Source organism: Globicephala melas, chromosome 10 (assembly GCF_963455315.2).
Source record: "Globicephala melas chromosome 10, mGloMel1.2, whole genome shotgun sequence".
NCBI classification, from domain to species: Eukaryota; Metazoa; Chordata; class Mammalia; order Artiodactyla; family Delphinidae; genus Globicephala; species Globicephala melas.
Window position 1 is genome coordinate 6211884 of NC_083323.1, and position 14610 is coordinate 6226493.

At 50.9% G+C, this 14610-nt stretch overlaps 1 protein-coding gene across 3 annotated transcripts in view; it reads left to right on the forward strand.

Annotated features, from left to right (window-relative positions):
* The window catches only part of PACSIN2 (protein kinase C and casein kinase substrate in neurons 2), a 139904-nt gene that overhangs the window by 100552 nt on the left and 24742 nt on the right, over window positions 1-14610 (forward strand). The window lies entirely within an intron of this gene.

Genomic DNA, 14610 nt, shown 5'->3' on the forward strand with positions numbered 1-14610 from the left:
TGTCTGACATCAAATACCATCTGATATTATAAATTTATTTATTTTATTTATTTTTGGCTGCTTTGGGTCTTCATTGGTGCGCACGGGCGTTCTCTAGTTGCGGTGAGCAGGGGCTACTCTTCGTTGCGATGCACGGGCTTCTCATTGTGGTGGCTTCTCTTGTTGCGGAGCATGGGCTCTAGGTGCACAAGCTTCAGTAGTTGTGGCTCACAGGCTCTAGAGCGCAGGCTTAGTAGCTATGGCGCGTGGGCTTAATTGCTCTGCGGCATGTGAGATCTTCCACATGGACCAGGGCTCAAACCCATGTCCCCTGCATTGGCAGGCGGATTCTTAACCACTGCGCCACCAGGGAAGCCCTCCATTTGATATTATAGTCTAACAGAGACAAGTGATCACAGGAGCCCAAGTTTTAAAAAGATGGACTCAAGGGCTTCGCTGGTGGCGCAGTGGTTGGGAGTCTGCCTGCCGATGCAGGGGACGTGGGTTCGTGCCCCGGTCCGGTAGGATCCCACATGCCGCGGAGCGGCTGGGCCCGTGAGCCATGGCTGCTGAGCCTGCGCGTCCGGAGCCTGTACTCCGCAGCGAGAGGGGCCACGACAGTGAGAGGCCCGTGTACCGCAAAAAAAAAAAAAAGAAAAAGGTAGGTGAAAGTTGCCAGTGTGTATTGTCAGCATATATTAAGTAAAGTAGCTTGAACAAGTCCTGTCATTGATGTAAACCCTTAGGCACCCTGTTAAATTCTTAACTGCGATGTCAGTAGACAAGAACATCTCTTGTATGAAGAATCCTAAGGATTCTTCAGGCTCTGCTCATCTTGTGATGCTGTCCCTGAAATTACTCTTCATCTCATATAAATCAGCAGTGCCGCCCTCCTCCTCTGATGGGTGTGCCCTGGATGGCTCAGGCTGAACCGGCCCTGCTCGTCTCTGAGCGACTTAGGCGCACGTTGCCAGGTGCACATCTCCAAGCTGCCAGCAAGTTCCCTCTTTCCCATGGAAGGCCGCTTCTCACTGGTGTGACCCACAGAGCTGTACAATCTAAAGAAAGCCTTGCGGTCTCGAGGTGGAAAAGTCTTTTGTGCTTAATTTTACTCCTTCCCACCAAAAGGTGCTAACTGAAGTGGGTCATTCCAGAACCATCTTCTGCATGCTGGCTGTGTGCCTGCACAGGAGGGACATGGCCCTGCCCTCCGGGAGCCTTTGGCTGTGACATTTGGAAGTAAGCTCCCAGAGGGAGGAGACAGATCATTGTTTGAGGTGCTGTAGAATTTGCTGGGGTGCAAGGGGGAGGTAGGGCTCCCCCTAGGGTGGGGGGCAGGAAAGGTAGCATGGAAGATAGGCAGGATCAGTACTTACTAAGCACTCAGATGTTTGCTAGATGAATGAGTGAACAAGTAGTGATCTTGGGAGGAGAGATTACCCACAGGGACATAATATCAGCCAGAAGTATTTAGTGGGCATTTGGAGGGGACACTTTCTGTATCCCCAACACCGTAGTAAACGATTCAGAAGAGAAGAGGGGTGGATATCTGATTCCCACAGTGAAGGTATTGGGAGGAGAAAGGATGGTGGCCTCCATGGAGAGTGAGGGCAATGAGACCAAGCCACAGCTCTGCTTCTCAGTGTCATGGCGTTCAGAGGAGAGGGGTCTGCTGCTGGCATCACCAGAGAAGATACGTGGGATGGGTGGGGCTGGGCTATGAGTTGGGAGCAGGGACAGCATTCTAGGCCAGAACAATGTCTGGAGGTTGGAATGAGCATGGCCTTGCAGAGGGCTGAGGATCTTGACCTCTTTGGAGCCAAGGGTCTGTTTTGGAGGTGAGAAGTCATGTGGGATTAGGTAGGTTGAGGCCTAGGTAGGCCTAGGTAGGTGGTTCCCCAAGAGGATGACTCCTTTAGCCACCAGTTGGCTGAAGTTGGAGGCTGGCACATCCTGCGCACAGGCTCCCCAGTGGGGCATGGGTGGCTCGGTCGCTTCTGGCAAGTCCTGGCTCGTGCGGGGAGCCTGCAGGTGTCCCCCGCGTCCTTCACTTCCAGGCCCTCTTTCTGGGTCTCCTCTTTGGCTCTGGGGGCTGGGGTACAGAGAGAGCCTAGGCTGCAGGCCATGGTGCTTTTCAAGTGTTACCAGTGCTTCCTAGGAAGCCTGGCCCCCCTCTGCCCTTCATAGGCTCTGGGAACACGACAGCGGGTTTGGCCCCAGCAGGCCTGAGGGCTGCAGCCTGAATCTCTGAGGGCTCCTGAGGCCAGGCTGGGAGGGCAGACTGCTGATTTCAGGAACTGGGCCCTGCATCTGCCTCATCCCTGAGGCAGGAGCTCTGTTCAGCTGTCAGTGGTACATGCAATTAGAGCTCAGATCTCCCCGGCTGAAGCCAGACTGGGGCTGGCCTGTACTGCACTCTCTGTGGGCACAAGGAGCCTTTGAGGAGAAGGATATTTTGGAGATGAAGAGGACATAAATATCTTGCTGTAAAATGTTCTGGGAATGTTAGCCCTAAAGAGTTGGCACATGACTAGTATTTGCTGTCTCCTTCAGAGAAGGCTCTCCCTGCAGAGTCCTCTCAGACTCAAGCACTGTGGACACAGCACATCAATGAGAACATCTCCATGTGCATCAGTATTTTGTCTGGAAAGCCATCCGTGTAAAATGGTGTGTACTTTTCCCATCCTTTTAGACCAATTTTGTAGGTAACATATTTAGAAGATGCTGCTGCCCCCTGTTCATGGATTCCATAAAGCCTTATTTGGCACCTGCCACGATCCAGGCCCTGGGCTAAGTCCTGGGGTCCCAAAATGAGTGCACAGTCTTGGGACCCCAGAGCCAACATTTTTAGTGGCGGGCAGTCATGGGAGGTTGGGTGGGTGCCGTGAGTGGAAGCACGAGGTGTATGAAAATAACTGTCTCCTTGCCTCTCAGCAGCAGTTGTCCATTCCATGTGTTCTCCAGCCACCTCCCACATACACAGATCTGGATGGACTTCTCTGCATGGCAGCCTTGCTGTGCGTGTGTCAGCCGTATCACTATTCCACAGCACTTGGACATAGCTCCCAGCAGGCTGGTGGCCTACCTTTATTTCACTAAAGTTTCTAAATAGAACCATTAATTCATTCTTTCAAGAAAACTAGTATTTGTTGAACCATGACCAAGCATTAGGGCACTAGCCTCCCCTGTGCCATGTTCCATCTGTTCTCTACCCTGCAACCAGGGTAGCCCATCCAGAAAAGCAAACCTGTGCAACTCCCTGCCCCGGGTAGGAAGCTTCACTTTTCTGCATCACCTTCCAAGTAAAACCGCACTCTTTAGCATGCCTAAGACTTGAGCATGTGCTGGCAGCTGCTGGACACCTGGCCCTTCCTAAGGAGCTCTGCCCTGGGCTCCAGTCAAGCAGAGCCCCCCAGGCTCCTATCCACCAAGAGCTGTCTCCCTGCCTGGGAGGGTAGGGGCTGAGGGCGGTGGTCTTTTCTCCAGCCTGACCTCCATTTCTTTCCCGGGGAGCCCCTCCTCCGGGCAACCTTCCCTGGTCCTCCCTGGCAGGCCTAGGCAGCCTTCCTGCCTGCCTAGCATGCTGTACCGTTTGCTTCTCCCTCTAGGCTGTGAACTCCCTAGGGGCAAAGACGTGATTCTTCCCTGGGAATCTGATACTTAGCACAGTGCTTGACACACTAAATGATTGTTGATTGAATGTACAAGTGAATCAGAGAAAGGATAAGGTTTGATGCTGGGTAATAAGATATGCCCTGCTCATAAGAAGCTTACAAACAAATATTTGGAATTAAAGTATGTATGCAAATAGCCATAATACCGAACAGAAACCATTATTTCAGTAAACACCTACAGAGCACCCACCATGTGCCAGGTCCTATTCTAGGCCTTGAAGGTGCAGCATTAATAAACAGACAAAAGTGCCTTTTACATCTGGCAAATGCTGTGAGGATGTGGAAGAGGGCCCTCCCTCCTGAGCGCGTGGACTGTGCTGTGTCATCGGTGGCTCCAGGAGAGCAGTGACTTTCGCTGCCCCTTGTACCCCATGCATGGGTGTGTACGCACTGCCAAGTCATGGAGCTGTGTGCCCATAAGCTCTATGCTATGGTCTGGGTACTCTCTGTGGGAATGTTAACCCACAACAAGAAGTTTAGCAATGAAAACCAGTGATAGCGGCTAGCATTTATTGCACACTTGCTCTGTGCCAGGCACCTACTCTGCTTTACGTGGGGGCGCTCAGTCCTCTCGACTGCCTCTGCGATTGTGAGCTCCACTTTACAGGTGGGGCAGCTGAGGCTCGGGTGGTTTGATGGTGCTAGCAGTGGGTGGAGCTGGGATTTGGGCCCAAGCACCTGCTCTCTAGAACTGCTCTCCTGCCTCTGCTCTCAGCTTCCTGGGAGCTCCTTATAGTAGAGAGGTATTCCTTTGCAGTGACTGCCACGTACTTAAATGCCTCTGCTTCGGCGTGAGGAAGTAGCGTCCTGTCTGGGTTCAGGCCTGGTGCCAGCGTTTCTTAGTGTGTGACCCTGAGGACTCAGGGAAGAGAAGTAACCTGCTCACTGTCCTAGGCACGAACATGGCATTGCTAATTCCTACTTCCCAGGATGGTTGTGAGAATTATAGATAACACCCGCAGCGCCAGGGTCCAAATGGCTCCGAGCCCGAGTGGTCTCAAAGCGTCACCTCTTCACGTGTGAGCGCCGCACCCGTGGAGACAGGCAAAGACGGGCGAATCAGGTGGCCTTTCACCTGGTCCATGCAGGCTTGCCCCTCCCCTGCCTAAATGCCGTTGTTCTAGATGCCAGCTAGCGAGCTGCTCAGCTCTGGCCTTGAGAGACTCAAACACTCAAGATGTTTTGCTGTCAAGCTTATTCTCTGAAGATAGATTTTTATTTTCTCTCTTGATTTCAGTGATGTCAAAGTAACTTTTGTAAGCCCTGTAGGAGAAAACGTTTTCCATTTCTACTCAGTAACAAATAGAAATGCATGCTTTTAGAACTGGAGAAGTCTTGGGCGCTCAGTTAGCCTGTGGTGGCCTGGCTGCACTGAGACACCTTTATACCAATGTGTGGGTGTGGACGGTGGGCCTGGTGCTGAGGACCCAGGCATGGCGATGGGGCGGAGGCGCTCGTGTCCTGTGGCGGAGGGTTTTCTTTTTTAACAGGAGTCAGGAAGTTCAACCAGGGAGCAGGGGGAGGGACGGGGTGCTGTGGAAGCAGCAAGCTGGGGAGGGGGTGGACATGGTGGAAGCGGGGTGCTCCCTGGAGGAAGTGCTATTTATTCCCACTTTTCCAATCTGATGATTTCCACACTAGGTCTTTTGGCTTTTTACCCCGGGGGGGTTCACCGATTTCAGAAACCTCTCTAACCATCCCTGCCTCCTTTCACTGTTAGAGTTTCTGCCAAAAGCGGCTTGGTCTTCAGCGAGCCCTTACTTAACAGAGCCGGAACTTATCTCACCGTCAGGGTTGGCGGCAGCCCTTAGAGCGAGGAGGTGCCACTCATGCAGCACCTACTGGAGCATGAGGGGGAATAAGAGGGGGCAGCGACCTGGTCACCAGGCAGCCGTATGCTCAGGCTGCTTCCCGGACGCCTGGCTGAAGCATGAGTGTGTGCACGTACCCTCATGCCGGGGAGACTGGGCGCTCCAGGGCAGGGTCTTCGGGGTGCTGGCTCACAGGTGGGGCATGTGCTGTGCTCAGGAACAAGTCCCCAGGCGTCGCTGGGCCTTTATCCTGACATCTGAGCAACGTGTGCCGAGAGGGCAGAGCACGGTGAGCCTGGCTGACCAGTCTTGAGGAGGAGTTCAGGTCTAAAATAACTTTGTTTAAACACATCCTTCCTCTGTATGTTATTATCTGTTCTGCTTTGAGTTAGATCTGAGAACTGGAATTTCTCACTTTCCATTTCATCCATTTTTCAGCTTGTCATTTTGAACATTTAGATTAAAGATTGATAATGCAGTTATTTTTAACATTGTTGAAGTTTGGGATTTGTGCTTTAAAACTCTCAAACAGCAAGGGTGATGAGCCACAATTTCTTCACCCTCCTACTTGATGAATACAAATTCTAGGAACAGGGGATAGGGCTGGTAAGTGTTGGGGATGAGATCTGAAAACCAGGAGTTGGGACTGAGGCCCGAGGCAGTGACAGGACTAGTTTGGGTCAGCACACAGGTCAGGCTCAAGGTGGCTGGAAACTGAGGCTATACGTAAACAGCAGCAGCAGCAGGCCAGCAAGGAGCCTTGATGTCTAACGCTCTTGGGGCCCTGCCAGGTAAACTGCATTACCCTGTTTCCAGTATGGGGAGCCCGGTGAGGTCAGGTTCAGGGGAGCACTGAAGTGAGGAGATCCTAGACCTTCTGTTCCAGTGCAGGACAAATTGGGAGCCCAGATGGTGGGTGAGCTGGAAGGTAGGTTGGAGAACTGGAAGTGGAATCCTGTAGAAACGAGGACTGCCAGAGCACAGTTTGAGAGCAAGGCAACGAGTTCATGGTTCCCCAAGGATACGCCTTACTCCTTGGTCCTTTCAAGCACATCACAGATTTTACAACCTTAAGATCGATTGTGACCCCTTTTTTGGAAAGGGAGGTTCAGAGTAGGGGTTGGGATGGATTGAAGAAGGGTGCCTGAGACGGGAGGCCCTGCTGGTGTGTACGGATATGGCCTCTGCTGTGTACTCCGCAGGGAATGCAGGTGGGGAAGCAGTGGCACTGAAAGGCCCAGTCCTGCAGCCGTCTCGGCCTCCCTGGACATGGCGGGACATGGAGATAAACTGACTGGGAACTGGAATTTCACTGAAAGCCGTGCAAGTGCAATGAAGGAACTGCGAGGCTCTCCTGCTGGTTTGTGCTTGGCAAAAGTGTTAGTTGCTCACTTGTCATCTGTGGAGTTAATATCTGATGATGTGCTGAGAGGTGATCCTTTTTAGCTTTTGTGGGGAGAGTTCAAGGGACTCATTGGATTAAGAACTCAATAAATAAAGGATCGTGACTTACTTCATTGCCTGTGCCTCTAGCTGGGCACTCAGCAACTTCTCAGTCCCCTCCTGTCTACATGGAACGGAATCTCTGCTCCCAGCATCATTTGGGCATTGAGAAGATATTACAGGGTGCCCTCTGTGTGCCTGGCATGGTGGATGGAGAAGAATAAAGACACAGTCCTTGCCCTCAAAACCCGTGTGTTACCACATTTTGCATGTGACAGCAGACATCGCGGCAAAAGTAACAGGGAGGGATGAGCTGCTGGGGAGGGGGCACCTTCATGGAGGGGGTGGCATCGCGTATAGCTCATGCTCTGTGGGCCTCAACATGCTGCCTCAAGCCTTCAGAAAGTGGCCTTGCCCCAGAGGTCCCTTGGCTCTTACCTCAAACATCGTTTCCTCCAGGCAGTCCCAATCTCCTGGAGTGTTCCTTCCAGGAATTGCCACCGTCTGTAACTGTTACTTGACCGAAGTCCCACAAAGGTAGGGATGATGACAGTTTGTTCACCATTGCATCCCTAGTCCCTTTCATAGTCCTTGGCACGCAGTAGGTGTTCACCCCGTATTTGTGAGTGGCAAGAGGCTGTTGCCAGACCCTCAAAAACTGAGAGCTGGGAGCGCTTCGGGAGGTCGCCAGCCATGTAGCCAGCCAGATACCTGGAATTGTGAAGGTCTCTTGGAGGTCACCTAATCCTGTCCCTTCTCTTCATTTTGTGTCTGGAGGGACAAGATGAAGAAATGGCAGGTCTTGGGGCTTCCCTGGTGGTGCAGTGGTTGAGAGTCCGCCTGCCGATGCAGGGGACACGGGTTCGTGCCCCGGTCCAGGAAGATCCCACATGCCGCGGAGCGGCTGGGCCCGTGAGCCATGGCCGCTGAGCCTGCGTGTCCGGAGCCTGTGCTCCGCCACAACAGTGAGAGGCCCGCGTACCGCAAAAAAAAGGAAATGGCAGGTCTTGTCAAGTGATGGCTGCCCCAGGCTAAGAGCACATCTGACTGGGAAGAGACCCACCCTATGCTGTGAACTTACCAGTGCATACATCCTCACAGAATCCACCGTACAACTGAAGGGATAGAAGCGCAGGCAGAGAGACCTGGTCATTTCTTTCAGGGCAGGACCAGCTCTTTGCTGCTCCCCTCGTGAGCAGGGGTAGAGGGAAGGTGGCCTCATCAGAGAGGGCCAGGGGCTGATGGCCACCTCTTCAGGCTTGTCTTTCATCCTTATCTTTCAGGCTGATTGAGAAGCTCCTGGAGCCTCTGGGCATACTGTAGCAGCTTTGGACAGAATGTTGGTCTCTGACTGTGTGCACGTGCCTGGAGGGGCACCACCAGTGGCTTTTCTTTCTTGTCCAGTCAGCTTGGCACAGCTGGCTCACTCTTGGACCTGCCTCTCCAGGGTGTAGAGGGAGCAGCTCTGGTGCTTGGGACTTCAGAGTCACAGGTTAAAGAGCATGAGCGTTCTGAGAGTAAAATCAAGGTCATGTTTGTCAAGCGGTCTTAGTAGTTTACAGGTTTGGGGGTCCTGGCATGAGCCTCACCGGCACCAAGAGGAATCAGGGGGATTCAGGAGTGGGGTTCATATACTGCGTCACAGTCTTGAACTCTGTGGCCTTTCCTGGAACCTGCAGGGCTGGTTGGAAACATACACATCACCTGATATGGACCCGTTAAGTCTTCATTCTACATGCTCTCTATTCTCAGCCTGAGGAAGGTTCTAGAAGGTGGGATCTGCCTCCTTTTGGCTGCATGATTATGGGTGACTTTGCCTCTTCAAACCTGTTTCCTATTCTGTAAAATCCTCCTGCCTGGGATCATCACAGGATTAAATGAGGTTGCATGTAGAGCTGTGAGCACTCTGCCTGGCAAAGGGTAGGTGTGCTCTATTATGATGCTGCCACTGATGGAAAAACTGTGTGCGGCGCCTGTTACCAAGAGGTTTGCAGTCCAGCTGGGGCAGGGAGGCTAACATGCACACTTGTGACCCATGTGGAACAAGCTACGACTGTGGGGCATGGGGACAGTGTTTGGAAGGGCCCTCGTGGCCCCCAGGTGGACCAGCCAGCAGGACCCCGTGGTGGGGAATTGGTGTCGCCTGTCTGCTAGTGCAGGCGATCCAGACCCGCCCCCTTGGTGGTCCGGCAGGGATGGCAGGCGGTGTCAGGGTAGCCTCTGTGGGGAAGACCAGCTGAGCCTTAGCAGAGAGCTGAAACTGGGGCAGGTAGGACGGGACTCGTTCAGCACCACCTCCTTCTCCATTCCTTTCCCTGCTTTTGGCACCTAATCCCTCCCCCTTTCTAATATTATGGCTTTTGTGAGCATGTGTTGTAAACTGTACCCTTGCTTCATGTGCAGCTATTTTTAATTTGCATCAAGGCATCCTGTGCCCTGCCGTTCTGTTTCTTTTTCTCCTCTCTGCACTGTGTGTGAGGTCTGTTCCATTGCGGTGTCTACACAGTCCTGCACTTTTTTCTTGCTGCCACACTGGGGTGCCCCCCACATTCACCCATGCTTTCCCCAAGGAGGAGACCGACCCCTACGTGCCCTGTGACCTGAGCCAACATATCTATGGGGATAAAACTCCGGAGCCATGTGGCTGGGTCCTCCTAGGGCATGTGTATGCTTAGTGACTTAATTACTGCCTGGCTGTCACAGGCTTGCCCCAGACTGGTTTCCGCCATTGTATTCAGAAGCGGTCCTGTGTGCCCAGCTCCGCCCCACACTTGGCATTTCCCGCTCTCTACAGTGTGCCAGTCTGTACAGGTAAAGAGCTACCTTGCTGCTCTCATGGGCAGTCCCACAGTGTGAGCATCTCACTCAGGCCTTTAGCCCCATGGACTTCCACTTCTCTCTGAAGTTACCACTTCATACCTTTGCCCGTGTTCCCCGGCGGTGTCTCTTTCATGTTGATATGTAGGATTTCCTGGGATATTCCAGATTTTAGTCCCTTGTCAATTTGGACAATTTAGACAGATTAGTAGACAGTATTTGAATCTGTTAGCTTTGTCCATGATATTGGTTTCTGAAGAGAAATCCATAATTTTTGAAGTAATAAAATTTATTTGGACACGCACACACGCGCGCGCGCGCACACACACACGGATGTGTGTGTGCGTAACCTTATGGCTTTTACTTTTGAAATTTTGTTTAAGGAATCCTGCCCTGCCCTAAGTCACAAAGATATTTGCCGACATTTTCTTCGAGTCGCTTTATGGTTTTACCTTTCACATTTTTATTGAGTGCCTGACGAGACGCAGTGAGTGGAAGGCAGTTGAGAAAGAGCGGTGAAGAAAGACAAAAGGTGCTGCGGCACCATCGGAAGGCGTGTGGGGGTGGTGTCCTGTGTGCTGCGGGCTCTGGTCTGCCCAGGCCCAGGACGGTGGGCAGTGAGGCCGTCTGGGGCTGGCATGGGCAGAGGGGCTGGCTGGGGGAGGGCAGGGTGGTCCGGGCCGCAGGCCTAGGAGCACCATCTGTGTTGTGCATCAAGTCAGCAGTGAGACAGCCAGAAGCTCACTGGGGTTCCTGGGGACATCCAAAGTCCACAGGGATTCTTTGTGATGTTGAGATGAGCCACTGGAGGGAAGAGGTTCATGCCTCAGGGCCAAGGCAGCACAGGGCGGGAGAGCGTGAGCTCTGGGTGTTCCTGCCTGGTTCGCTTCTCACTTGGGCCACTGGTTACCCTGGGCCTTTGGTCGTAATCACGCAATTTGTCTGCGAGATGGGCTCGATGGTCACCGACCAAAGAGAAGGGTAAAAGGAATAACATGGAAGATGTACGTGAGATGACCCTATAGGTCCTCTGACCTGAGCCCGCAGTTCACACAGGTAATGGTAACTGAGCTGGCACTGGGGCCAACAGGTGGGAGGAGCTGCACGTCCGCATTCACACTCCCTCTCATCCACCTGGGATCCCGGGGGTCCCACTGACCTGCGGAGACCCTCCAGCTTTCCTGTTGCCTTTGGCCACTGTGTTCCACAGAATGGAGTTGGCCAAGGTAAGTAGGCTGTAAAGTCGGAGAAGGAAACATTCTCCAGTGTCCTTGTGAAAGGCAGTTCCAGACTGTTTACACCCAGAGGATAAATGAGGAACTGGTGCGACCTGTTTGAACAGTCCTTCCCAGCACCCCTGTAATTATAAACCCGCTGGTTTTTAGGCAGAGCCCACTGTCTCTGCTCTGATTCCTGATTACGCAGTTTCTGCCAGGGGATGTCTGCAACTCCAGCCCCAGACTCGTCTTAGCTGACTGAAACCAAGACTTGTGTGACGCTGGATTCTCAGGGCCTGGGGCAGAGGAAAGCCAGAGGAATGATGAGAGCCAGACTCACAGGCAGCCGGGAGGACGGCAGGCAGCAAGGGGCCTCTGGGCCCAGGTGAAGGGCACTGAGGGTAGAAGGGGGTAGGGCGACCCAGATTCCCGGGAGGACGGCAGGACCGGTCGGGCTCCTGGTGAGCCTAAGGCAGGCCTTTTGGTGATTGGGTGGAGGGAGGCGGGAGACTGGTTTCTGGAGGACTCTGGAAAGGAGGAGGACTCCGCTCTCTCCGCCTGATAGGTCCAGCCTGCAGGAACCCCCCCTCCCCCCGCAACCCTGAGGTGCCTGGAAGTTGGGATTCTGCTACCTCTGTGCCGCCCCCATGTGCCACCTGGAGGACAGCGCACTTCCTTTTTCCTGCTTTCCTGCTCTCCTCCCCACTGCTGTGCCCCAGAGTCAGCAGGCTACTCATACCTCCCCTCCAGGGGCTTCACCTTCCTGAACCCCACCGTTCCCTGAGCACAGCACCCTTTCGGATGAAGGCCTGACCCTCAAGATTTTTCACTGTCTGACTGACCCCACCTCGCACACCACTTGCTGTACCCAGTGCCCAGCTCAGTCTCTAGTCACCCCCTGCATTCTGTGGTCCACGTTCTTTTCCTGGTGGACTTCTCCCGGAGCCAGGTCTCCATGCTGTCACACCTTCTTCATTTTGCCAACATTGTCTCTGCCAGGAATCATTTCCCTCACCTCACCTTTAATCCGTCCACTTGTCCTTGAAAATTCAGTCTGGTTGTTGCCTCTAGTATACCTGCCCCACCCCTCACCCTTCCTTCGGCCAGGTGGGTTCCTGAGGGGAGAGTAGGGGTATCCCCCCCTTGCACCCAGGCACTTGCATGTTGAACATCTGTCTTTAGCACCTTGGTATCTGAGGGGGTGAGTCTGAATCTAGAGGAAGTTAGGAACATAGATGGCTTCAGACCTAGTTTCTAAAATGGGCGTTTTATGAACAAATCAATTGATAATCAGGATTGGAAGAGAGCTTGTTTATTTTCAATTCCTACCTAAAGTTATCTGTCATTTGGCCATCTCAAAGCAAGCTAGTATTTTGAGAAGCAAGAGAGAAGCTTTTTAATTACAAAACTGATAGAGCAGAAATAGCTAACCATGTATGTCCTGACTTTAATGTATTATCAGTTTATCATATATTTGAAATTAATTTTTCTTGCATTTTACAAAACAGTCATTATACCTCAATTTTTAAAAAGAGAACACACTCTACCAAAGAAGACACATGGATGGCAAATAGGAACAAGAAAAGATGCCCAGTATCATTAGACACTAAGAAAATGCAATTAAAATCACAATGAGATGTTGCTACATACTAAATGGCTAAAATAATTTTTTTTAAAAACCTGATAATACCAAGTGCTAGTGAGAATGCAGAGCAATTAAAACTCTCATACACTGCTGATGGGAATACAAAGTGGTCCAGCCACTTTGTCTTATAAAGTTAGACATACACTTACCATATAGCAATTCCACTTCTAGGTATTTACCCAAGAGAAATGAAGACATATGTCCACACAAAGACCTATAGGAATTGTTGATATCTTCTTTATTTATAATTGCCCCAAACCAAAAACAATCCAAATGTCCTTAAACAGGATGAAAGGGTAAACAAATTGTGGTGTGTCCAACTTAGCAATAAAATGGAGTGAACTACTGGTACAGGCAACAACGTGGATCGGTCTCGAAAGCACTGTGGTAAGTGACGGAGCCTGTCACAAAAGCCAGGCTGCATACAGTGTGATTCTACTTATCCTGGACATCGTGAAAACGGGACAAAAATCAGATTAGTGTTGCCAGGGGCTGTGTGGGAGAAGATTGACTGCAAGAGGGTGCAAGGGAACTCTGTGGCGAGGTAGAAGTATTCTGTCCCTTGATATGGTGATGGTTATACACAGTATACATTCATCTGAACTCATCTAAGTTTATACCTGTAAAGGGTGATTTTTATTTTATGTTGACTGTGTCTTATTTTAGAAACACACAGTGGCTCTGCTGTTAGGATGACCGTCAGCGCCCTGCTCATCGAGTGGGAAATCCACAGTGCTCTGCTGCTGTGTGGTTTATGGAGATGGAAACAGTGAAACCTGATGAGTGTCCCCACGTGTGGGCTGAAGTGATGGTCTGTCACAAGCCCATATGTAGCCTTTCACTGAGCAAAGGACAGCAAGGCCGATATTGCTGGAGCATCTCAGTGCCTGTTGTCACGAGCACTCCCCTTTCCCCTTGGCCCCGGCATTTAAACCTAAAACACGTGCTTCCAGGAACAACCTTCGTATTCCTTGCTGCTTTTCAGATTTCAAGAGTTGTCATTTAAATATGAACAGTATCGAGGGAGGGAGATGAAAGAGGGAAGAGATATGGGAACATATCTATATGTATAACTGATTCACTTTGTTATAAAGCAGAAACTAACACACCATTGTAAAGCAATTATACTCCAATAAAGATGTAAATAAATAAATAAATAAGAACAGTATCTATTTGTCGTGAGGTGGATGGACCTAGAGTCCGTCATACAGAGTGAAGTAAGCCAGAAAGAGAAAAATAAATACTGTATGCTAACACATATATATATGGAATCTAAAAAAAAAAGTGGTTCTGAAGAACCTAGAGGCAGGGCAGGAATAAAGATGCAGACATAGAGAATGGACTTGAGGACACGGGAGGGGGAAGGGTAAGCTGGGACAAAGTGAGAGTGGCATGGACATATATACACTACCAAATGTAAAATAGATAGCTAGTAGGAAGCAGCCGCATAGCACAGGGAGATCAGGTCGGTGCTTTGTGACCACCTAGAGGGGTGGGATAGGGAGGGTGGGGGACGCAAGAGGGAGGAGATATGGGGATATATGTATATGTATAGCTGATTCACTTTGTTATAAAGCAGAAACTAACACACCATTGTAAAGCAATTATACTCCAATAAAGATGTTAAATAAATAAATGAAGCAAATAAATAAATAAGAACAGTATCTATGGTACGTGTTGATGGGCTGTACCAATGTGTACCTTGTTAAGAAATACCCTTTTCTTTTCCCTAAATCTTTTTACAAGGGTTTTGAAAATCAGGCAGGCAGGTTTCTGAAGAGCCAACATATTTTAATATTGATTGCCAGTATGAATATTATTGGTAACAGTGGGATGAAAACCAGATCTACATCGTGGTTTCCTGTCGGCTGTCAAGTCTGTATTGAGCTGTGATTATCTTAGCTCTTCTTGCCACCAGCTCAGCAATACTGAGTTGTGTTTTGTTGGTTATTTTTTTCATCCTGCTGTAAATTTGAAAATGACAGTAAGGCCCTATTTTAAGGGAAGTGAACATGTGATGTCAC